Consider the following 26,505-nt stretch of genomic DNA (forward strand, 5'->3'; position numbering starts at 1 on the left):
GCCGCCGCAGGACCCTGGCCTGGCTTTCCCCGCCACCACCACAAGACTGCCATTGCCGGACTCTGCCCTGGCGTTCCCTGCCACCACAACAAGACTGCCGTTGCCGGACCCTGCCCTGGCGTTCCCCACCACCACAACAAGACTGCCGTTGCCGGACCCTGCCCTGGCGTTCCCTGCCACCACAAGACTGCCGTTGCCGGACCCTGCCCTGGCGTTCCCTGCCACCACCACAAGACTGCCGTTGCCGGAGCCTGCCCTGGCGTTCCCTGCCACCACCACAAGACTGCCGTTGCCGGACCCTGCCCTGGCGTTCCCTGCCACCACAACAAGGAACCCGCACCAAACAAGGAAGGGGAAAGGCAAAAAAAAGCAAAAAAAAACAATAGCTATCCATCCCCCCTCACCTCCCAATGTGTCTGTAATGTCTGGTTTGTCTCACCCTTCCAGTGTGTCTCAGCCCTCTCATGTGTCTAGCCCAATCCCTGAATTTCCTGACCCCAGCAGTTTCATGGCGTCTTCTCCTACCACCCCTATGTCGGCTACAATAAGCCAGACCTCACAACTGGACACCCCACAATATCGGCACTCAACCCCAAGCAGGCGCAGTTAATTTTTTTGTTTGTGTGTGTTTAATAAACCTGTGTTTTGCCCCAATAAGGTTTGGTTAATTGTGTATTTCGCCGCCATCACCACACACCGTGCTCCAATAAATAAAAATGCGTCGAACACTTTTTTGGGGGCCACCTCCAACCTCCAGTACTTAATTAGCAGAACACTAAAGCTTGGTGTGTGTTTGGTTGAGAGATATGAGGTTGCCCCCAAAAATAACACTTGTATTTTCTCCAAAAACAGTTCTTTCTGTTTACTCCGTGACTTTTGGTCGCACACAGAAGACAAAATGGTGGTAATACACAGCACAACTATACTCAACAGGCCGTGTCTTATCAGAAACATTTTTTATGACCCCTGATCTGCTGATTTTAGAAATGCATTGTATTACCTCCATTTTATCTTATGGGTACATATACATATATTTCACACAAAGTGAAGGGACAATGTACGTCGTACATGGCATATCTATACTCACCCGGACAAGTGTCAGGAAAAATGAATTCAAGAGCAATTAGCATCATGAATTCATTAGTTCAGACACCTGACTTGATGACTATAGATCTGTGGTGTAGGCTGCCGTCACACTCTCAGTATTCGCTCTGTATTTCACAGCACTATTTGTAAGCCTAAACCTGGAGTGGAACTATGAGAGGAAAATTTCAATAAATACATATGCACCACTAAGCATTTAACTACCACTCCTGGTTTTGGCTTACAATTACTGATGTTAAGTACTGGACAAATACTGCGACACCCAACAGCCATCGTCTATACAGTCTGCGGCAAATAGCTACTAGTGAACCAAGACAGGACGCAATGACGTCAACAACCTAAACCCAAAAACCCTAAGTGGTTTGTTAAGAAAATAGATAGGAGACATCGTTCAGAAAGTAAAACACAGTTATTTTATTAGAAAAAACATTAACATTTCAAACATAACTTTACAGACCTGAAGCCACCAGTACATTTTACACCATATTGTCCTGCCATGGCACACGCCCAATGTCAGAATCAAAAAAGGCAGCAAATTGGTTCCGCATGTGGCCTACTTCAACTGTTGACCGCAGTGGGTGATGACGGTAATCAGGCAAAGGGTTTGCAACAGGTTCCTCAAGTTCTATGGTGGGTCGCTCCTTAGCCAGAATGAAATTGTGGAGAACCACACAGGCTTTTACCACCTCATCCACTGTCTCCATTTTTAGATTTATGGCAGTTGCTAGAATGCGCCATTTGGACACCATAATCCCAAAGGCACACTCTACTGTTCTGCGGGCCCTGGTTAGTCTGTAGTTATAGATCCGTTTTGTGCGGTTCAAGTCCCGACTTTAATAGGGCTTCAGGAGATTTTCACTCATCTGAAAGGCCTCATCCCCAACCATTACAAATGGAAGCGGTGGGCCTTGTGTGTAGGGGAGTGGTCGTGGCTGTGGGAAATTAAAATTTTTGCCATAAACACGTCGGCCCATATCAGAGTTTTTAAAAGTCTGTGAATCGTTGCCACGGCCAAAAGCACCAATGTCCACAGCAATAAAGCGACAGTCCGCATCGGCTATTGCCATGAGAACTACTGAAAAATATTTCTTGTAGTTGAAGAACTGTGATCCAGTTCCGGCTGGTTTGATAATCCGGATGTGCTTCCCATCCACCGCACCCAAACAGTTGGGAAAATCACAAACAGTCCAAAATTTTTCAGCAATTTCTTTCCACATGTCCTCCGTGGGTATGGCTATAAATTCCTCACGGAGAACGTTCCATAAAGCCCGGCAGGTGTCAAAAACAATTCCGGACAGCGTGGAAATTCCAAGGCGGTACTGGAAATGAAGGGATGACAAGCTCTCTCCAGTTGCAAGAAATCTGTAGAAAGAATAAATAATTTAAAAAAATGCCAAAAATGCATGTCAGACCTGCAAAAATTATGGCTAGCTTTTGTTTAGAATTATTACGTACCTTAAGGTAACCAGGAGACGTTCCTCTGGTGGAATGGCTCTACGGAGCTGTGTGTCCTGTCTCCGGATGCTCCTTGGACACGATCAAGCAAATCCCGGAAAGAGTCTTGTGACATCCTTGTATATTCCGGGAATTTTTCTGGGTTCTCATTGAGCTCACCATACAGGGTGTGATATGCACCACGGCTCTCCCGCAGTTCTACAATGGGGTGTTGCCAAAACCGCCTACGCCGTGTCCTTCTCTGTCTTTCCCGGTTTCGGTGTTGCTCCCAAGCAAACGCACATGCCAGAAAAATCTTGATGCTCAGATCCAGTTTGAAGTAAAAGCTATCCATGTGAAGATCCATCTTGTCACAGGATACAGGAGCAAAATCTGAAGATTTCAGCTGTCCTAGGGTCTATATATAGATTTCACATAATACACGCCCTCTGTAGTCCCATTGGCTGTTTCTTGTGATCTAGATTTTTCTCTAGTAAATTTTTGCAACATGCGCACAAAAAAACGCAAACGCATGGAAAACGCAAGCAAAAGCATGTAAACGCAGCGTTTTAATGACGCATGCGGTAACCGTAAGCGGTTTTAAAACGCTGCGTTTACACGCGTTTTCGTGCGTTTTTCGTGTCCTTGCGTTTGCGGAATAAACGCTGCAGATTAAAACGCAAATGTGAAAGTAGCCTTATTTATCTGGTGTTTGTCAACTGTATTTTATTTGGTTGAAATTTCTAAAAATCTAATCTATCCAGATCAGTACCGCATGTGAAATTATTGTATATATATTGTAGCATTTCACCCGCTACGGGTCTTGGGGATACTCACTTGGCAGCAGGATAAACACTTCAGGCATGATATCTCACACATATCAGTCCATATGGTTTATTCAAACTCCGCATAAACCAGACAGGGTACAGTCCATTTCATTACAGCCATGAAACATTGGACAGTTCACATAGCAGATAGGCTTCTCTGCTGTATATTATAATCCCGTTGTCCGGGGTTACCTCTCAGAAGTTCCACTCCTTACACTGACTTCAGGTCAGTCCCAGGTCCTCAACACAGACCGTCCAGGTCTACGGTCTCCAGGTGCTTCCAGGACGACTCCACTCCCAGGAGTCTCCAACACCAACCGTCCGTGCTATGTCCAGCACGCAGGCTCTCCAGCCTGGAATGGTCTCTGTGTGCTTCCAGGACGTCCCCACTTGGAACCGTCCAACACACAGGCCATTCTGCAGTGTCCTGCCAGGACACACGGAAGTGTGTCCACCCTGACAGACACACACTCACTCAATCTCTCTCTCCATGTGCTACACACACCTCCTCTACATAGGTGTAACCACACCCAGGTACCTGTCACATGGCTAGTCAGGTGAGCGTGACATCACCACAGGTCCTTACACACAAAACCATCTTACGTGTTCAGACACGCCTCTTTGGCTGGGTTTGTAGGTGACTGAACCCACCCATCTCTCCAATCACCTGGAAGCCTTCCCAATGTAAACAAATCAACAGTCAATTATGTCACCTATCCATTATTAATCCAATTGTCTGAAAGGGTTAAAACACACACACACACACAGGTTGTTTTAGTATTTTATTGCTCTCTCAATCCATCCGGAAGACCCTCGCTTGGCAAAATAATAAACCCACAATATACATACCCTCTCTGATGAACTGTGACGTCCCACGAGGTAATCCATCTGAAGGGGTTAAAATATTATACAGGCAGGAGCCCTGCTAATGCAGCTGTGCTCGTGTCTGTAAGCCCCGGCGAATGAAGGCAATGTAGGTCAATGACCTATAGTTACCTTCTGTCGCGGTGAGGCGCCCTCTGCTGGATGTCCTCATGAACTGCAGCCTGGGAACTTTTTCCCACGCTCCAGGTCATATGAGGACATCCACCAGGGGGCGCATCACCGCGACTGAAGGTAACTATAGGTCATTGACCTACATTTCCTTCATTCGCCGGGGCTTACAGACACGAGCACAGCTGCATTAGCAGGGCTCCTGCCTGTATAATATTTTAACCCCTTCAGATGGATTACCTCGTGGGACGTGACAGTTCATCAGAGAGGGTATGTATATTGTGGGTTTATTATTTTGCCAAGCGAGGGTCTTCCGGATGGATTGAGAGAGCAATAAAATACTAAAACAACCTGTGTGTTTATTTCATTAAAATACTTTTTAATCATGTGTGTGTGTGTTTTTTAATACTTTCAGACAATTGGATTAATAATGGATAGGTGACATAATTGACGCCTCTCCATTATTAATCTGGCTTAATGTCACTTTACAATAGCAAGGTGGCATTAACCCTTCATTACCCCATATCCCACCGCTACACGGGAGTGGGAAGAGAGTGGCCAAGTGCCAGAATAGGCGCATCTTCCAGATGTGCCTTTTCTGGGGTGGCAGGGGGCAGATGTCTTTAGCCACAGGGGGGCCAATAACCATGGACCCTCTCCTGGCTATTAATATCTGCCGTCAGTCACTGGCTTTACCGCTCTGGCGGAGAAAATTGCGCGGGAGCCCACGCCAATTTTTTCTGCAATTTAACCCTTTATTTTACACGCTACAGCGCCCACATTTTGCACATACACACTACTAACATTAGTAGTGTGGAATATGCAAAAAAAAGGGGGATATGAGATGGTTTACTGTATGTAAACCATGTCTCATATCATGTCGGGTTTAGGCAGGAGAAATGAAAAGCCGGCAATTGAATTACCGGCTTTTCACAAATATCGCGCTGAATTAAATATAAATACAGAATATATATATGTGTCTCAATGACATATATATATATATATATATATATATATATATATATATATATATATATATATACTGTATATATGTTTTAACGAACATTTGAGCACATAAATCCATTAGATGTCGGTTTTGCAAGCCTGCGAGAAAATCTCAGCATACGGATGCCATACGGATGTCACACGGATGTCAAAAGGATCATTTGATGCGAGGAAATCGCATCCTCGCACTGCACACGGATCACTGTTTTGGAAACATTTGTGCGATTCTCGTCCGTGAAAAACGGACCGTTTTTTTTATACGTTGTGTGTGTCCCCGACCTAACTCTTCCATCTGGCGTCAACATCTGAATGGGAGTCACCACCACCCAATCGGCCATCCTGTAACCTGCAGTCGCCCCTCACACAGGTCACAATTTCTGTTATGGCTACCCCTGACATCCTGACTTTACCTTGGGGAGCACTATCATTCCCCTGTGTCAGTGCCTCTGTCCGCACAACCTCGCACTCAGCTCTAGAGGTTGCTACTGGTAATGACACATCACAGTCACCCCCCCCCGGAGTTTGTGTCATACCCCACAGTACGGGGAACCCTCAAGTTCCTTTCTAACAGGGTGTCAGCTTCACAGGTTCTATTTACCAGATCTCTGTCAGTCATTTCGGTGTACACATTTGGTGACATCATGTCGGTAAGTTGGGCAGACGAACCCTTAACACTGGTCACCCCGATGTCTGACCCATCAATTTTGGGACCCATTAATGACTTAACGTATGCCCCTGCAACAGTAATGAGACTTCCATCCTCCAGCTGTAGAGGAACCCCCTCCTCCCACAAGTCTGAGGATAACTTACAGTCCGGCCTACTATCCAATGATGCATTCACCACCGCCTCTTTTTTTCGCCATCCCTATTCGGGTTACCGACCCTTTTTGGGACTCCGCCCCCTTTAGGGTCACTACCCCCTTTTGGGACCCCACCCCCTTTTGGGCAACTACACTCTTTTGGGTTACTGCCCCCTTTTGGGACTCTGCCCCTTTTTTTGGGAAACCACCATTTGGCAGAACTCCACCCATTTTCTTAGAAACCACCATTTGGCGGAACTCAACCCCTTTTCTTGGAAACCACCATTTGGCGGAACTCCACCCCTTTTCTTGGAAACCACCATTTGGCGGAACTCCACCCCTTTTCTTGGAAACCACCATTTGGCGGAACTCCACCCCTTTTCTTGGAAACCACCATTTGGCGGAACTCCACCCCTTTTCTTGGAAACCACCATTTGGCGGAACTCCACCCCTTTTCTTGGAAACCACCATTTGGCGGAACTCAACCCCTTTTCTTGGAAACCACCATTTGGCGGAACTCCACCCCTTTTCTTGGAAACCACCATTTGGCGGAACTCCACCCCTTTTCTTGGAAACCACCATTTGGCGGAACTCCACCCCTTTTCTTGGAAACCACCATTTGGCGGAACTCCACCCCTTTTCTTGGAAACCACCATTTGGCGGAACTTCACCCCTTTTAGGGACACCACCCCTTTTCTCGGGTACACCCTGTGGACTTCCCACAGTACTCTCAGGCCCCAGTTCGCACAGCACACCAATGTGACTCTGGCCCTTTAAGAGTCTGCACGCTCTAAACCAGCAATGTCTTTTTTTTTTTCTCTTTGCTGCAACTGCAGCTAGACTTCACAAGGCTCTGCACTGCAAACTTCGTGAACCCGCCGATCCACAGCAAGCCGCTTGTCACCTTTGTGACCCCACCGAGCCACAGCAAACTTCGTGACCTCACCCAGCCACAGCAAGCTGACTCTCAAGAAAAAAATGTAGTTTCTCACTGATCCCGATCAGCATAGTACACAGTTTTCAGACCGTAACCCGTTGGCAACTTCACGGGTTCCTGGACACTAGTGTTGAGCAATACCTTCCGATATCGGAAAGTATCGGTCTCGGAAAGTATCGGCCGATACCGTCAAAGTATCGGATCTCGCCGATTCCGATACCCGATCCCAATGCAAGTCAATGGGACGAAAATATCGGAATTAAAATAAACCCTTTCTTTCCTTGTAGGTTCATTCTACATGAAGGAAAACAACTAAGAATAATGTAGGATGTATTGGGGGAGGTGGCGGAGACATTAAAGGCATAGAGGTTTAGCCCAATCAAATAGAATAGCAGGAATTTTAAATTTTTTTAAAGACGTTCGGAGTTACAAAGATATTGACTATGTTAAGATTTTTTTTATTTTGTCAGATATTGATGTTTCACTACTTCCACGCCCTTCACCCTCTTTTTTACTTTTCCCACACTTTCTTCTTCATCATCATCAGCATCTTTGACATCAACTTCTTCTTCACCTTATTCATCTTCTTCATCTTCTACCTATAATTTTTTTTTTTTACATTGTTCATATTCTTTTTATTTAACTCTTATTCTTCTTCATATTCAACTTCTTCATCATATTCTTATTTGTGACAGGCATTCCCGTAGTTGTTATCTATAAAAGTTTGAAGATTACACCTTCCGTTCTGCCTGTCACAAAAGAGTTACATTTGTCCGCGTTCAGTTTGGCCTGCAGCATCAGGCTTTATCCAGGGGCACCACGAGGAGGAACGGGCTCACCCCCATACACTGCTTAGTCTTCTTCTGCTTATAATTTAGATATCTTTTGCTCTGATATTTTGTGTTATGCTTAATGTTCTTCTGCTCTTTGTTCTGCAGCCTCTTGTTCTTCTGCTTCTCGGTCTCCCATGTCGTCGTCGTCTCCAGGGTCGTCTCCGGGGTCGTCGTCATCGGGGTGGTCTTCAGGGTCATCGTCTCCAGGGTCGTCGTCATCTCAGTGGTTGTCGTCTCTGGTGTCGTCGTCATCTTAGGGGTGGTCTTCCGGGTCGTCGTCTTTAGGGTCTTGAACTTGGAAATGTAGCAGAAGGTACAAGAAGGCTGAGAAAATGCTGAGAAACAGCTGATGGAACTGGAACTCGGATGGCTACCCGAAGGTCCAAGAGCCAATGGAACTACCGAGGACCAGCTGACGTTACTGGAACCCGGTTACTAAGCAGGAGGTACCCATGCCTGAAAGCACTACCAAGGACCACCTGACGTTGGTGGAACTCGGATACCCAGAGGGAGGCACCTAAGCCAAAGGCTCTGCCCGGAACCAGCTGACGGTACTGGAACGAGGATGGGGAGCAGAAGGTACAAGAGCAAAAGACACTGCCGAGAACCAGCTGACGGTACTGGAACCGGGATGGGTAGCCGAAGGTCCAAAAGCCAATGGAACTACCGAGGACCAGCTGACGTTACTGGAACCCGGTTACTAAGCAGGAGGTACCCGTGCCTGAAAGCACTACCAAGGACCACCTGACGTTGGTGGAACTCGGATACCCAGAGGGAGGCACCTAAGCCAAAGGCTCTGCCCGGAACCAGCTGACGGTACTGGAACGAGGATGGGGAGCAGAAGGTACAAGAGCAAAAGACACTGCCGAGAACCAGCTGACGGTACTGGAACCCGGATGGGTAGCCGAAGGTTCAAAAGCCAATGGAACTACCGAGGACCAGCTGACGTTACTGGAACCCGGTTACTAAGCAGGAGGTACCCGTGCCTGAAAGCACTACCAAGGACCACCTGACGTTGGTGGAACTCGGATACCCAGAAGGAGGCACCTAAGCCAAAGGCTCTGCCCGGAACTAGCTGACGGTGCTGGAACCAGGATGGGGACCTATTCAAGTTTGTCTTCCTAGAGCCCCAACTAGCGGTGTTGGAGCAAAGGGTCAGCAGGGGGAGCAGAGTGTAGGCCGAAGCCTGCACTGGAGGCATTTGTAGGTCTGTTGTGTCTGCGTGGCGTTTGCAGGACACGTTGCCGGCTACACAGCAGGGGAACAGCTGGCGGTGCTGAACCCCACTGACACATTGGCGGGTGTTTTTCTCTGTGCAGCCAGCACTTCGGGGCACCAACTGGCGGTGTTAGAGCCCAGGCTCTGCGGGAGGAGCAGAGTGTAGGCCGAAGCCTAATTGAACCAATTTTAAAGGTAACCTTTAACCCCCCCTCAGGGGTTACAAACTAGAAGAGCCACACCTTGGGCAGTAGTAATGCTGCACAAGTCAAAGGTTGCTCTTTTAAATTCTGTTCCTTGCACACGCTGAATGAAACACGTATGACATTTAGCCCCTTAAACAGTCAAAACTGTCTTGGAGGCGGGAGTTTCCTTCTAAGGCTACTTTCACACTAGCGTTAACTGCATTCCGTCACAATGCGTAGTTTTGCAGAAAAAAGCATCCTGCAAAAGTGTTTGCAGGATTCGTTTTTTCACCATTGATTAACATTAAGCGACGCATTGTGACGGATTGCCACACGTCGCACCCGTCGTGCGACAGATGCGTCGTGCAGTGGCGGACCGTCGGGAGCAAAAAACGCTACATGTAACTCCGCCCCCACCTCTCCGCCCCCACCTCTCCGCACTTCCTCGCACCTCACAATGGAACGCCGCAAGTGAGCACACTCTAGGCGGGCCTTGTGCAGCAGTGCATCAAGATCCGGATAGTCCCTCAAAAAACTCTGCACGACCAAATTGAGCACATGTGCCAGACATGGGATGTGAGTGAGGTTGCCGAGGCCCAGAGCTGCCACCAGATTTCGGCCATTATCACACACTACCATGCCTGGCTGGAGATTCGCTGCCACAAACCACACATCGCTCTCCTGCTTGATGGCATTCCAGAGCTCCTGCACTGTGTGGCTTCGATTCCCCAAATAAATTAATTTCAAGACGGCCTGTTGACGTTTGGCCACGGCTGTGCTCATGTCGGTCATAACAGGTAAACGTTCACGGGTCCATGTGGAGGTGGACTGTGACGGCTCCTGCAGCGACGATTCTGAGGAACTTGTGTAAGAGGAGGAGTCAATGCGAAAAAACTGGATTCCTGCAATCCTTGGAGTAGGCAGGACACGTCCTGCGCCACTCGCACGATCTGTACCCGGCTCAACAACATTAACCCAATGGGCAGTGAGGGAAAGGTATCGCCCCTGTCCATGTTGACTGGTCCACGCATCGGTGGTGAGGTGGACCTTGCTACTGACGGCGTTCAGTAGCGCGTGTTTTATGTGTCCCTCCACATGCTTGTGCAGGGCAGGGACGGCTTGCCTGCTGAAATAAAAGCGGCTGGGCACAATGTACTGTGGGACTGCCAATGACATCAAGTCACGGAAGCTGTCAGTCTCCACCAGCCTGAATGACAGCATTTCCAGTGACAGAAGTTTGCCTGCAGTCAGAGCCTGTGCTCGTGGGTGGTTTGCCGAGAAAGGCCGCCTTTTCTCCCATGCCTGTACTACCGATGGCTGTAGACTGGCCTGGGAGTGTGAGGATAACTGGGAACGTGGTGCTGCGGGTGGAATTACAGTGGGTCTCTGGACAACAGTGCCAGAGGTTCTTCCACGGCGATCCTGGGAGGAAGCCGAACCAGCTGCGTGTGAGCTGGAGGAAGAGGCAACACGAGCTGAAGAGGTGGTAGCTGCCGCTGTTGGTCGGCCTAGCTCTTCATTGCATTTCTGTAACTCCGCCGCGTGCCTGGTCCGCACATGTTTCCACATGTTGGAGGTATTGAGGTTGCTGACATTTCTCCCTCTTTTGACTTTGTGATGACACACCTTGCATTTGACATAGCAAATGTCATCTGCAACTGTGTCAAAAAAGGACCAGGCACTGCAAGTCTTGGGAGCGCCCTTTTTGGCTGTTGGAAGAGACACGCTCCTAACGGGTGCCAAAGTGGAGGCTACAGGATCCGCAGTCTTCCCCCTCCCTCTCCCTCTTTGGCCCGTTCGGGGAATCTCTTCCTCAGAGCTGCTCCCACCACCTTCCTGTCCCTCACGCCACGATGGGTCAAGGACCTCATCATCTACACTACCCTCTGCCACCAACTGCTCCTCCTGGGTAGTCTCAGCAGCAGAGCACGCACCAGAAAGTGGCACCTGAGTGTCATCAGCGGATGCGTTCTGCGGTGTGGTGACCGGAGGCACTGGCCCACCCGCCTCTTCAGACTCAGAGAGAAAAAGCTGTTGGGCATCACTGCACACTGCCTGTTCTTCCATTTCTCCAATGCTGCTTGGCTGGCCCCCTGTTTCCAAGCCAAGAGATTCAGAGAACAGAAGTAGAGACGGCTCCTGTCCTGGGCTCTCTGTCTGCCTGGGCAATTTGGCAGGTGGTGAAGAGACAGATGGGTGCTCTCCAGTGCTCTGTGTCTGCGAGGATGTGGCACTAATTGAAGTCGATGCGTTAGCTGCCATCCATCCGACAACGGCTTCAATTTGTTCTTCACGCAGCAGCGGTGTACGGCGCTCTCCGACAAAGCTGCGCATGAAGGACTGTTCCCTGGTGAAACTGGGTGCTGATGAGTCACCGGTGCCCGCAGCAGGCACAGAATCCCCACGTCCTCTCCCTGCTCCGCGCCCACGCCCACGTGCCTTACTCCCTGCCTTCTTCATCTTGGTTGACTGATAAAGATAAGCAGAAAAGTACTAACGGCTTTGTGTGCTTATTCCAGAACAGCTCCTAACAGGTATAAGAAACAATAATTTTCTAAAGTGTGGACTAGACTTTAATATCAGCTAATGTGGCCTACACAACTGTAAAGTGGTGTGTTTGGTGAACTTTATTATTTATTTTTTGGGGGCTGAACTGACAACAGGGCGAGCTGCAGTCACACGGAGACCGTGCAGACAGCCGTAAACGGCGCTGCAAGGCCCCAAAAACCTCCTCTACGTTATCCTATGTAGTGTTTTTCCACAATTTAGCTGGATACGGATGGAAAGACACTAATAGGAATTTTTTGAAAAAATGTGCAGCAGCCTGCACTACTTAGAAAAAAGGAAATTGGATTTCACGGTATGACGCAGTGATTTACCCTGAGCTGGATACAACCGGCTATGGCTGCACACAGATTACAGGGCGAGCTGCAGTCACACAGAGACCGTGCAGACAGCCGTAAACGGCGCTGCAAGGCCCAAAAACACTCCTCTACGTTATCCTATCTAGTGTTTTTCCACAATTTAGCTGGATACGGGTGGAAAGACACTAATAGGAATTATTAGAAAAAATGTGCAGCAGCCTGCACTACTTGAAAAAGAAAAAAAAAAAATAGAACAGTATGAGGCAGTGAACCACCCTCCCTGAACTGAATACAACCAGCTATGGCTGCACACAGACTAGAGAGTGGGCTGCACACACACACACACACACACAGAGACCTTGCAGATCGCTGTGAAAACAGCGCTGCAAGGCAAAAGCAAGGTGATTAGTAGGTGAACACAGCGGTTGCTAAATTAGCCTTGGAAAAGAACAATGAAGCAAATCGCTATCTCAACTGGCCCTCAGTCAGCAAACAGCATCCTGTCACTAACTGAATTCACAGCAGAGTGAGCGCAAAATGGCGCCAGCGACTTTTAAACTGCAGCATGACATCATTTCAGCAGCCAATCACAGCCTTGCCAGTAGTTTCATGCCCACCATGCTGAACAGGATGTGCCCACACTCAGAATCATTCCTCATTGGCTGAATTCGTGCAGTTTGAATCCTGGGAACTTCCGATTCCGGTATCCGATACGCGGCAAGTATCGGATCTCGGTATCGGAATTCCGATACCGCAAGTATCGGCCGATACCCGATACTTGCGGTATCGGAATGCTCAACACTACTGGACACCCCTCGGCCTCAGAGGTGCCCAGACACAACAGTTTTCTCACTGACCCCGTTCAGTATTTAATCACGGTTTTCAAGACCGTTACCTGTCATTACCACACAGGTTCCCGGATCCCTCTTCTCCTCAGAGGTATCCCATAAACAGCAGTTCCTCACTGACCCCGGTCAGTATTTACACACGGTTTTCAAGACCGTTACCTGTCATTGCCGCACAGGTTCCTGGGACCCTCTTCTCCTCGAAGGTATCCCACCAATAACAATTCTCACTGACCCCAGTCAGTATTTACTCACGGTTTTCAAGACCGTCCACTCTTCTGGCTCAGACCAGCCAGCGCTGCAACATGTGCTCTTCGGATCTTTGCCCGCATCCGAAACACCAATTGTAGCGTTTCACCCGCTACGGGTCTTGGGGATACTCACTTGGCAGCAGGATAAACACTTCAGGCACGATATCTCACACATATAAGTCCATATGGTTTATTCAAACTCCGCATAAACCAGACAGGGTACAGTCAGATCAGTTCCAGGTCCTTGCATGGACTTCAAGTGGTGTTTCTTATGGCTAATTTTGTGGCCTTTTTAATTATTTGTTTTTGCTAAAGTCTTTTTGTATCAATAAAAATAGTTGTTTATTACTTTTGAAATATTTTGCAGTATTATGTTTTTTTACTGTGGAGTTGATCATGACCTAATATAGACACTACTTCTTCTTGGTTTCATGGTTCTGAATATTTGAGTGTGGTCAGTGAGCATTAAGTGGTGCCCTCAAGTCTCCATTTGTATGATCAGGGGCTCTCCAAACGTGACATGGCGTTCGATGGTGTCCGATCTCAATTCCAGCCAATTTTGATTTGAAAAAGTCAAACGTTGCTTCTTCCCTTCCGAGCTCTGCCATGTGCCCAAACAGTGGTTCCCCCCACATTTGGGGTATCAGCGTACTCCGGACAAACTGAACAACAACTCTCGTGGGGTCCAATTTCTCCTGTTACCCTTGGGAAAATAAAAAATTAGGGACTAAAAGATCATGTTTGTGGAAAAATTATGATTTTTTTTTTATTTTCACGGTTCTACATTATAAACTTCTGTGAAGCAGTTGGGGGTTCAAAGCGCTCAACACACATCTACATAAACTCCTTGGGGTGTCTAGTTTCCAAAATGGGGTCACTTGTGGAGGGTTTCCACTGTTTAGGCACATCAGGGGCTCTCCAAACGCGACATGGCGTCTGATCTCAATTCCAGCCAATTGTGGTTTGAAAAAGTCAAACGGCGCTCCTTCCCTTCTAAGCCCCGACGTGTGCCCAAACAGTGGTTTTCCTCCACATATGGGGTATCGGCATACTCAGAAGAAATTGCACAACAACTTTATCTGTTCATTTTCTCCTTTTACCCTTGTGAAAATAAAAAAAAAATGTTGCTAAGAGATCATTTTTGTGACTAAAAAGTTAAATGTTCATTTTTGCCTTCCACGTTGCTTCTGCTCCTGTGAAACACCTGAAGGGTTAATACATTTCTTGAATGTGGTTTTGATCAGCTTGAGGGGTGCAGTTTTTAGAATGGTGTCACTGTTGGGTATTTTCTGCCATATCGACCCCTCAAAGTGACTTCAAATGTGAGGTGGTCCCTAAAAAAAAATAGTTTTGCTAATTTTGTTGCAAAAATTAGAAATCAGTAGTCAACTTTCAACCCTTATAACTTCCTAACAAAAAAAAATGCGTTTCCAAAATTGTGCTGATGTAAAGTAGACATGTGGGAAATGTTATTTATTAAGTATTCGGTGTGACGTATTTCTCTGTTTTAAGGGCCTAAAAATTCAAAGTTTGAAAATTGCTAAATTTTTCAAGTTTTCGCCAAATTTCCGTTTTTTACACAAATAAATGTAAGTTACAGTATATCGAAGAAATGTTACCACTAACATGAAGTACAATATGTCATGACAAAAAACAATCTCAGAATCGCCAAGATCCGTTGAAGCGTTCCAGAGTTATTACCTCATAAAGGGACAGTGGTCAGAATTGTAAAAATTGGCCCGGGCATTAACGTGCAAACCAAATGGCATAATAAATCTATGGAGGGCACCACACAATGAAACGGGGATACACCTGTGGTCAACAATAACACATACTAAATACCAAAAAAGAAAAAGCTGTTGACCAATACCAGGGATCACCACAAACAATGTAGAAAATGTTATTGATAGAATACAAAACAGACTAGTACCATAAAAACATTTAAAAAGTCACTGACATGACATAATCACAGCTCAAATGGCTCATAATAAAGCCAGAAGGCTCCTCTCCCATATGCCAAAGTGTCAAGGTACATACAAGGCTAGAAAATAACATGCATACATGTAAACACAGATAGCTGAACAGCTTATGAAAAGTACATTGTCACATGAATAAAGTACTTATATCTCCATAATATGGCACAGATAAACAGTACACACAAGGAGTAACAAATGACACCATGTGCATGCAAGGAAATAGAAATAAACGAGCCAGAGAGTAATAAGAATGCTCAAAAAACAGGCCTAAACAAATAATGGGAGCTTCAATAATAAAGATAATCCCTTTTCTACAACAGAACATGACCACTGAATGGAGCCATGACCCGCAAACAATAGGCGGGCAAGGTACCGGAATGTTAGAAGAAGCTGCCAATAAACCAAAAAAAGAACCCGGCAGAACGATACCTAAACGGCCATATGGAGGGGGAGCCTGTGGAGAAAAAAAAAAAGAACCTGGAAATTATATGCAGAGATTCTGAAGGCCGGAAAGTGAAGGAACTAGGAACGCAGGTCGTCTTTTTATCCATTCTCTCAGTGGATGGACATATATCAAGGACATTAAACAGGATTCTACAGGTGAACAGGAGGCTACTTTGATGGTGCCGACAGCAACATTTTGGGTTTCTTGAACATGAAGTGAATTACCTATATAATGGACTACTTGCTAGAAATGGGTTGCATCTTACGAAAACAGGAAGACACATATTTGGTAAGTGCCTTGCTACACTGATCAGGAGAGATTTAAACTAGGGCAATATGAGATGGAAAATATACAGACAGGAAAAATATGTACCTAACGAATTCTTTTGAGAACCCTGCTATAAAAAGTGGGAGCAAAGAACAAAGATAACAAATTCTGAAAAAAATACAGTAGCAAGATAAACCGACTACAAACTAAAATGTTCCTATACAAATGCACAGAGAATGGGAAACAAATAAGAATTTGAGCTGCTAACACAAGAAGAGAGATATGATGTCATAGACATCACTGAAACTTGGTGGGATGATACACATGATTGGAAGACAAACCTTGACGGCTACAATTTACTTATTATAAACAGGCTTAACAAGAGGGAAGGAGGTGTTGCATTGTATGTTAGGAAAGTGTATGTCTCCACGGATATCCAAGCTTCAGGGAATGGTAGCTCTGTAGAAACTGTTTGGGTTACAATACAAGGAGACAAGAATAGAAAGGACACTATTGAAGGTGTTTACTACAGGCCATCTGGACAGATTGAAGATATGGATTAACTCTTTTTTACATTAGATGTATTTGTTCTAAAAAAAAAAGTATGACATAGTGATCATGGGGCAGCATGGTGGCTCAGTGGTTAGCGCTGCAGCCTTGCAGCGCTGGCATGCTGGGTTCTAATCCCACCAAGGACATCTGCAAAAGAAATTTGCATGTTCTCCCTGTGTTTGCGTGGGTTTCCTCCGGGTACTCCGGTTTCCTCCCACATTCCAAAGACATACTGATAGGGAATTAAGATTGTGAGCCCCATTGGGGACAGCGATGATAATGTGTGCAAAAACTGTAAAGCGCTGAGGAATATGTTAGCGCTATATAAAAATAAAGATTATTATTATTATCATGGGAGATTTTTATTATCCAGATATTTGTTAGGAATCTCCTCAGGCAAAAGTAATAGATCCAAGAAACCTTACCTACTCTTACTGACAACTTTATTTTTCAAAAGGTAGAAGAGAAAATAACAGCGAGGAAATGTTTGAGGAAGTAAAAATGGCTGGGAATTTAGGAGGCAGCTATCATGCTATTCTCTAATTTTGGATTACAAGAGGTGGAAGACCTGTGAGGACTCAGACTTAAAGGTTGGACTTCAGAAAGGCAGATTTTAATGGATTCAGAAAGAGCATAGGAAAAGTCCAATAGCTGGATGTTCTAAAGATAAAACTGTCCAAGAAGGATGGGAAAATACTGGCTAACATGGTACGAAGATTTATATTTGAAGTGCTGTCAAAGAAGAGGGATCATCCTTATTCTCATTCGCACATGGAAACATGAGAAGCAATGGAATGAAACTGAAAGGGAAAAGATACAGATTAGATATTAGAAAAAACATTTTGACAGTGAGTGTGATCAATGAGTGGAACAGGCTGCCACAAAAAGTGGTGAGGTCTCCTTCAATGGAAGTCTTCAAACCGAGGTTGGACAGACATCTGTCTGATATGGTTTACATTACGCTCAGTTAGACTATTAATTACTATTAAATGCTGCAGAATGCTGTAGATAAGCCCTGAAAGGCGGTGGCCGTAACTCGTATCGGCCAAACCTGACGACAGGTTCCCTTTAAGGCCATTAAATATATAATTTAACATTGGGCTGCTCTTTTATCCCCATCTATGAAGCCACACATCCATTTCACAGTTTAATGTTCCATTCTATCGGGGCTGGTTTCTGGCCCAATATAAACCTGTCAACAGACCAGGCGTATATCAAACGAGGAACTGGTGGCTGGGGTGACCAGGTGCTGTTTCACTGGTGCTAGTGAAAGGGGCCTGTCAGGGTTGTGGGCGAGTGTGGTGCCACGTCAGTGACTGTATGGGCCACATCCTCTCATTCCCTGTGCCTTCCTGGGTCTGTGTGGATTGGGGGATGTCTGTGTAAAATTGTACCAATCTAACCCTACATGTCCCCAGGGGGGATTCGGCAGAACATCATATTGGTACAAGTTGGGAAACCTTATCACGTGATCCCGCTGACATAATATTGACATCAGGCAGGGTGGCGAGGTGCGGATCCATCACACTATCTGTGCTTGTTAATCATGCACATGGCTAGAATAAGAAATCATTGCTGTCTGTCATACACTGAGTGGCGTGATCTTTTTCTGCTGTGTTGTTGCCTGCTAATGATTGGTGAGCATCACACAGGAGAAAGAAGTATATGCCCCAGTGAAAAACTATCTGATAACACCAACTTAGTCTTAACACAACTTAACACATATTGCTAATATCTCTAATAATAGAAATTGGTAATATTTCTGCAAAAGGAAAGAGAAATAAAAAAATGTTTAATTTCGCTGTGCAACTACTATTACATTATGTGTCCAGGTCAACAAAAATTTGGTGAAATACCCTTTTTAGCTCCTTAAGAACCGAGCCTTTTTGTACACTAATGATCAAGTGTCATTTTTAAAATCTGACATGCATCATTTCATGAGGTATTAACTCTGCAATGCTTCAACGTATTCAAGCGATTCTGAGACAGTTTTCTCTACACATATTGTACTTCTTATTAGGCCAGAGTCACAATAGACCATAATACGGACGAGTGCAATGCGATAAAAAAATCGCATAGCACTCGGTCCAATGTTCATCTATGGGGCAGCTCCCATCATCCGATATTTTCTCGGCCGTATTCAGGATCCGAGTGAAATCGCAGCATGCAGCGATTGTCAGCGTATCTCGGCAGAGAATCGCCAATGCAAGTCTATGGGTGCAAGAAAAAAATCGGATTACACACGGACCATGAGTGTGCATTGCGAGAAATACGGAATACTTCTCCAGGTGACAGGAAATTGAATCATCCATTATCAGGAAGCTTTGGCATGCAGATTTCTAGGCCACGCTGTATTGAAAAGCAGGAAGCACACCTCCACGGAGTGTACTGTGTAGCAGCATGGCCAGACATATAAATGTGGAGATGCCGATTGCTCTGGTCCATGATAGACCAGAATTATGGGACCAATGCGACGCACATTATGCGGACCGTGCACGTAAAGACGCAGCATGGAGGGCAATCTGTCGCCACATGTTCCCCGATTTTGATGAGCGACCTCATGAGGTTCAGCAGGTAATTTGTAAGTACCATCCTTTACCAAAATTTTGTTTAAAATTGGGTTCCTGATAAAAAGAACCATGAACACATCATATGTGATGTGTTTATTAGTGAGGTAAATGTTAAAAACGCTTGTTTGCGGATGCCAAATCATCAACATGACACCCAAATATGGTTTAAATGTACTAGCAATAGTCCTTTTATATAGGACAAAGGGACTTTTATGTCCCCTTAGGCTCCAGGGCCCGTGTGCGATTGCAAACCCTGTACCTGTTGGAGTTATGTGCTTGATAGTTAAAACAATTCTTGTGTTTCTTTGCAGTGAATGATGTCAATAGACGCTGGCGGAGTTGCAGGGACCAATAACGGGGTGAACGTCAACTTTTTGGGCGTAGTGGTGATGCAGCCCCCAAGAAAAAAAATATCTTTATTTTGAGCGTCTTAATTTTTTTGCACCAGTGATGGAGCTCAGACCGTAAGTGCATGCATGTCACAAAATTTTTAACACAAGTTATAACGAGAATATGTTTTTATAAAATCTTTTTGTACATTTTTTGAAATCCAGAACAGAGTCAAATCTGACAGAAAGGGAGACTGCATCTGACTCCGAGGTGGTGATTGACCCCGTTGGTGAAGGTGCCGAAGTGGCTAGACCATCTGCCCAACCAACAAGCAGCAACCAACCACCACCACAACCAGCAGCAGTGTCTTCTGCCACACAGGAGGCCAATCCAGAGGTGGAGGAAGGGGCCCACAGCAGCAGTCCAACCTTGGCTCTGAATACATCACCACAGCCTACTACAAGACCACACCATGGTCGGCGCAGAAGGGTGCCTTCTACCACTGGCACCAGGAGGCAAGTGGATACAGGGGTGTTGGACTATTTGTCCAGGGCTGCCCATGACGATGGGGAGGAAGCGTACTTCCGAAGTCTTGCCCGCTACTTATGTCCCATTCCGCGCTCGCTCAGGCTGCGGACCAGAGGTTGTCTACAAATAGTGATAGATGCGGCAACACCGCCAAACAACCCTAACTCCTGTGTTTAACTACCTAGAAAGTTGGCAAATGTCATCTACAAACCTTCTGGCGGTGCAAGACCTTCCACAGGAACAAACACAACCAGTCGCAGCACCACCCCCGCCACGTATAGCGCCACAACAACAGCCTGCCCAAAGCAACCAACAAACACAACCTAGGCCAATTTATGAGTATCCAGCACCTGCCCAATCTGACCACTTGAACAGACACACGTTTGGAGGCTGATCCCAACATGTGTCTGCTCGACATGGTCATATTGGGAGGTATGACCAAATGGGACAATCCAGTACACAGGAGTTAAAGCACTTCTACCCTCAACAACAATTTTTACTTCAGACACAGGATAGATCCTTGCAACACAACCCTTCATATATATCTGGCATACCACAGGTTGACAGTCAAGTTGGTCATCCACCTAGGCCAAGTTCCACACATGCTGGACACCCACCATCACCACCTCCACCCTACCAGAACCTGTAATTTTTTATAACCAGGTTTTGGCCTGTCATTTACTCTGTTTTTGGTGTAATGTTATTTGTGCCCTTGGCATGTTATGCTTTATTGTTTGCTCAGGTTAATATTCCTACAATTACATATGATGTGAATATGTTGTTGGCTACTAGATATATGATTTGAGCAGTAAAAACGGTTTTACAAATATGAGTGTTATGTATTGTTATGACTACATACATGATGTGACTACTTAACAAAATAAGTATTTTGTTAGGACAAACATACTACACAATTTAAACAGGAACATTATTATATTTATTAAGTTAGAATATAACTAAATATTAAAGCAAAACAGCATTGTCTTGCCAGACAGTCGATCCCTCTGGTGACAGAAAATAATTTGTTAAGACATAACAAACTTTTAGGCCAGAGGGGCTGACGACATGAAGGAAGAACACGTGTAGTAGACAAGACAGTATTTGCATAATCAACTTCATCATCAGCAGATGATGGGCAATCATAGTATCTTGTGAAGTTGTGAAGAACAACACATGCTTTTATCACGCCATTGACATTGCCTTCACTCAGTTGAATTGCGGACTGCAGTACCCGCCATTTTGCAGTGAGAATGCCGAAGGAACACTCTACCAGACGGCGGGCGCGGGAAAGACGCAAATTAAAAATTCTACGCCGGTAGTCCAGGCCTCTCCGTGTATAGGGCCTCATGATGTTCCTTGATAATTGAAATGCCTCATCTGCTACCATCACGTAAGGCACCGCATCCAAATTAGCCCCTGATATGTGACTTGGGAGTGGGAGATCCAAATCATTGTTGCGCAGCCGCCGACCCATAATGGAAGAACTGAAGACTCTAGAGTCTCCAGTTCTCCCATAGGCCCCAATATCTACAATTATAAACCTGTAGTTGCTGTCGACCAGGGCCAACAGCACTACAGAGAAAAACTGTTTATAATTATAGAATTGGGTCCCTGAGTTCGGCGGCTTACGCACACGGATGTGCTTTCCGTCCAGAGCACCAATACAGTGCAGAAACTGGCACGTGTCCTGAAATCCTTGGGCAATACGTAACCAGTCTGCCATTTTAGGCTCAGGCATCATCTCTTGATGGAGTCTTCTCCAGATTTCAGAACATGAGTCCCGCACAATTCCAGAAATTGTGGATTTGCCCAGTAAAAACTCTAAATGCAGTGCCGCATATGAAAGGCCAGTGGAAAGGAATCTAAAACAAAACAGAGTATGTTTTAAAAAATACAAAATGTAACACATTACAGTGTTATATGGGCAACAACTAAGATTAGATAACTAATAGATAGGACATGCGATGGCTTTGATGTTCTATAAAATATTATAAAAGCACAAATGATGTTGAAGCTACATAACAATTTAATGATATACTTATAAAAAGGGGTAAGACCATGAAAGTAAAAACATTAATTCTAAAAAGAGGATTTATACATACCGTAACGTAAGGATAAGGCGCTCCTCTGCAGAAATAGATTTGCGCATCCTGGTGTCCTTCTTGGTGATCCCTGGCCGCAAAATCTCCAACAAAATATCAAATGTTTGTATCCTCATCCGACAATAGTTGAAGAACTTGTCCGGATGTGTCCTCAAAGCTGCATATAGACGGTTGAAATGGCCTTTATTGATCCGTTGTTTCAAAAGTGGATGTACCCACATCCGTCTCTGCCTCCTCGGATCTACAATAACTGGGTATGGCTCCCCAAAACGTTGAGAAAGTACCCAGCTGTAAAGCACACGCTCTGTGGTGTTAAAAGTCAGTAGATCAGACATGTTGCTTAGCAAGAAGAAATCCACCAACACAAGCAGGGACTGTACTGCATAGATTGGTGTCTGCCACCTGTTTTAGGGCCATTAAATAGTGTTCTTGATGATGATTTAAATTATTTTCAGGTAAAAAAAAAAAAACGTTATATGTCCATTTTGCAAGCCTGCGAGAAAATCTCGCCATACGGATGTCACACGGATAATTTGATGCGAGGAAATCGCATTCTCGCACTACACACGGATCACTGTTTTGGAAACATTTGTGCGATTCTCGTCCGTGTAAAACGGACCGTATTTTTATACGTTGTGTGTGACCCCGGTCTTAATGGTATTTTGGTCAATATGATTTGTGATTATTTCTGAAAATGTTGAAAATTTGACAACATTTTTTGAAAAAGTAGCAATTTTCAAACTTTGAATTTTTAAGCTCTTAACCCTTTAACCCCTTACTGACCTCGGACGTACTATACCGTCCGAGGTCAGCTCCCCTGCTTTGATGCAGGGCTCCGCGGTGAGCCCGCATCAAAGCCGGGACATGTCAGCTGTTTTGAACAGCTGACATGTGCCCGCAATAGGCGCGGGCAGAATCGCGATCTGCCCGCGCCTATTAACTAGTTAAATGCCGCTGTCAAACGCAGACAGCGGCATTTAACTACCGCATCCGGCCGGGCGGCCGGATATGACGGCATCGCCGACCCCCGTCACATGATCGGAGGTCGGCGATGCTTCTGAATGGTAACCATAGAGGTCCTTGAGACCTCTATGGTTACTGATGCCGGCGTGCTGTGAGCGCCACCCTGTGGTCGGCGCTCACAGCACACCTGCATTTCTGCAACATAACAGCGATCTGATGATCGCTGTTATGTAGCAGAGCCGATCGGGCTGTGCCTGCTTCTAGCCTCCCATGGAGGCCATAGAAGCATGGCAAAAGTGAAAAAAAAAAGTTTTAAAAAATGTGAAAAAAATACAAAAAACATAAAAGTTTAAATCACCCCCCTTTCGCCCCAATCAAAATAAATCAATAAAAAAAAATCAAACCTACACATATTTGGTATCGCCGCGTTCAGAATCGCCCGATCTATCAATAAAAAAAAGCATTAACCTGATCGCTAAACGGCGTAACAAGAAAAAAAATCGAAACGCCAGAATTACGTTTTTTTGGTCGCCGCGACATTGCATTAAAATGCAATAACGGGCGATCAAAAGAACGTATCTGCACCGAAATGGTATCATTAAAAACGCCAGCTCGGCACACAAAAAATAAGCCCTCACCCGACCCCAGATCACGAAAAATGGAGACGCTACGGGTATCAGAAAATGGCGCAATTTTTTTAAATTTTTTTTTAGCAAAGTTTGGAATTTTTTTTCACCACTTAGGTAAAAAATAACCTTTTCATGTTAGGTGTCTATGAACTCGTAATGACCTGGAGAATCATAATGGCAGGTCAGTTTTAGCATTTAGTGAACCTAGCAAAAAAGCCAAGCAAAAAACAAGTGTGGGATTGCACTTTTTTTGCAATTTCACCGCACTTGGAATTTTTTTCCCGTTTTCTAGTACACGACATGGTAAAACCAATGATGTCGTTCAAAAGTACAACTCGTCCCGCAAAAAATAAGCCCTCACATGGCCAAATTGACGGAAAAATAAAAAAGTTATGGCTCTGGGAAGGAGGGGAGTGAAAAACGAAAACGGAAAAACGAAAAATCCCAAGGTCATGAAGGGGTTAAGGGCCAGGGGTAGTTCCACTTTTGCTTCTCCATTTTTTGTTCCCCTTCTTCCCTGAGCCATAACTTTTTATTTTTCCGTCAATATGGCCATGTGAGAGCTTGTCTTTTGCGAGACGAGTTGCACTTTTGAACAACATCATTGGTTGTGCCATATCGTGTACTGGAAAACAGAAAAAAGATTCAAAGTGCAGTTAAATTGCAAAAAAAAGTGCAATTCCACAATTGATTTTTGCTTTGTTTTTTTTTTACCATGTTCACTAAATGCTAAAACTGACCTGCCATTATGATTCTCCAGGTCATTACAAGTTCGTAGATACCAAACATGTATAGGTTCTTTTTATTTAAATGTTGAAAAAAAATCCAAAGTTTGTAAAAAAAAAAAAAATAAAAATTAATTTTCCCATTTTTGCTATATGGGGCTGAATGAAGGCTTATTTTTTTGTGTACTGAGCTGATGTTTTTATTGATACCATTTTGGTGTAGATACGATCTTTTGATCGCTCGTTATTGCATTTTAATGCAATGTTGTGGCGGCCAAAAAAACATAATTCTGGCGTCTTGATTTTTTTTTCGCACTACGCCGCTTATCGATCGGATTAATTCTTTTTATATATTGATAGATCGGGCAATTCTGAAAGCAGCAATACCAAATATGTGTATTTTTTATTTTTATTTTATTGTTTTATTTTGAATGGGGGTGATTTGATCTTTATATTTTTAAAAACATTTTTTTCACTTAACACATGTGAGACCAGAAGCTGCGATTATCTGATCGCCTGTGCAACACACAGCAGAGACATAGCACAGAGAGATTGCCAGCAGCATTTAATATGTTAGCCTCGGATGGATCGTGATTCCACCCGCGGCTGTTAGGGGCACATGACAGCTGATCAGATCAGCTGTCATTTGCCGGAAAAGGTGCTGGCTCATCGCCGGAGCCCGCGCCTAACAGGGGGAGGCACCCATTGATGGGCATTGCAAGTCATTGGGTGTTAAGGGGTTAAGTTAGATAGTTATACCACACAAAACATAAATAGCTTTTCCCATATGTCTACTTTACATTCGCATCATTTTTAAAACTTTTTTTTTTTTTGCTAGGATGTTAGAAGGACTAAACATTATCAATTTTTCATTTTTACAACACAATTAACAAAACCTATTTTTTATTAGGGACCACAGCACATTTGAACTGACTTTGACCAGCAATATGACAGAGTATACCCAAAGGTGACACCATATTAAAAACTGAACTCTTCAAGGTCCTCAAACCACATTCAATAAGTATATTAACCCTTTAGGTGTATCACATAAATTAAAACAATGTGAAAGGGAAAAAAAAATGAAACAAAAAAAACAAAACATTTTTTTTCAATCTTCTTGTCAAGAGAACACAACAGGGACATCGCGTAGATACCTCTGCTGCCACCAATTTGTCAAGGAACAAAATTCAGCTGCATCCAATCATCAGAAAAATTATGCAATTGAGTGACGAGTGATAGACAAGGCCACAGCTGTTTTCACTTTTAGGCCGGCTATTGGGGAAGTCCCAGTGAACGTATAATATACAGTGGGGCAAAAAAGTATTTAGTCATTCAGCAATAGTGCAAGTTCCACCACTTAAAAAGATGAGAGGCGTCTGTAATTTACATCATAGGTAGACCTCAACTATGGGAGACAAACTGAGAAAAAAAAATCCAGAAAATCACATTGTCTGTTTTTTTATCATTTTATTTGCATATTCTGGTGGAAAATAAGTATTTGGTCAGAAACAAAATTTCATCTCAATACTTTGTAATATATCCTTTGTTGGCAATGACAGAGGTCAAACGTTTTCTGTAAGTCTTCACAAGGTTGCCACACACTGTTGTTGGTATGTTGGCCCATTCCTCCATGCAGATCTCCTCTAGAGCAGTGATGTTTTTGGCTTTTCGCTTGGCAACACGGACTTTCAACTCCCTCCAAAGGTTTTCTATAGGGTTGAGATCTGGAGACTGGCTAGGCCACTCCAGGACCTTGAAATGCTTCTTACGAAGCCACTCCTTCCTTGCCCTGGCGGTGTGCTTTGGATCATTGTCATGTTGAAAGACCCAGCCACGTTTCATCTTCAATGCCCTTGCTGATGGAAGGAGGTTTGCACTCAAAATCTCACGATACATGGCCCCATTCATTCTTTCATGTACCCGGATCAGTCGTCCTGGCCCCTTTGCAGAGAAACAGCCCCAAAGCATGATGTTTCCACCACCATGCTTTACAGTAGGTATGGTGTTTGATGGATGCAACTCAGTATTCTTTTTCCTCCAAACACGACAAGTTGTGTTTCTACCAAACAGTTCCAGTTTGGTTTCATCAGACCATAGGATATTCTCCCAAAATTCCTCTGGA

The 26,505-nt window shown here is 44.8% G+C and overlaps 1 protein-coding gene and 1 long non-coding RNA gene across 5 annotated transcripts in view; one reads left to right on the top strand and one right to left on the bottom strand.

Moving 5' to 3' along the window:
* Nucleotides 1–20,788, top strand: part of LOC143786326 (uncharacterized) — a 339,456-nt gene extending 318,668 nt beyond the window's left edge. Inside the window, exons 4-5 of the long non-coding RNA XR_013218263.1 lie at nucleotides 19,418–19,570; nucleotides 19,661–20,788. This is a non-coding gene — a long non-coding RNA (uncharacterized LOC143786326). The remainder of the gene's footprint in view (nucleotides 1–19,417; nucleotides 19,571–19,660) is intronic.
* SLC29A4 (solute carrier family 29 member 4) overlaps nucleotides 1–26,505 on the bottom strand; it is an 831,354-nt gene that overhangs the window by 681,726 nt on the left and 123,123 nt on the right. The window lies entirely within an intron of this gene.

This window comes from Ranitomeya variabilis, chromosome 7, assembly GCF_051348905.1.
Source record: "Ranitomeya variabilis isolate aRanVar5 chromosome 7, aRanVar5.hap1, whole genome shotgun sequence".
Classification (NCBI taxonomy): domain Eukaryota; kingdom Metazoa; phylum Chordata; class Amphibia; order Anura; family Dendrobatidae; genus Ranitomeya; species Ranitomeya variabilis.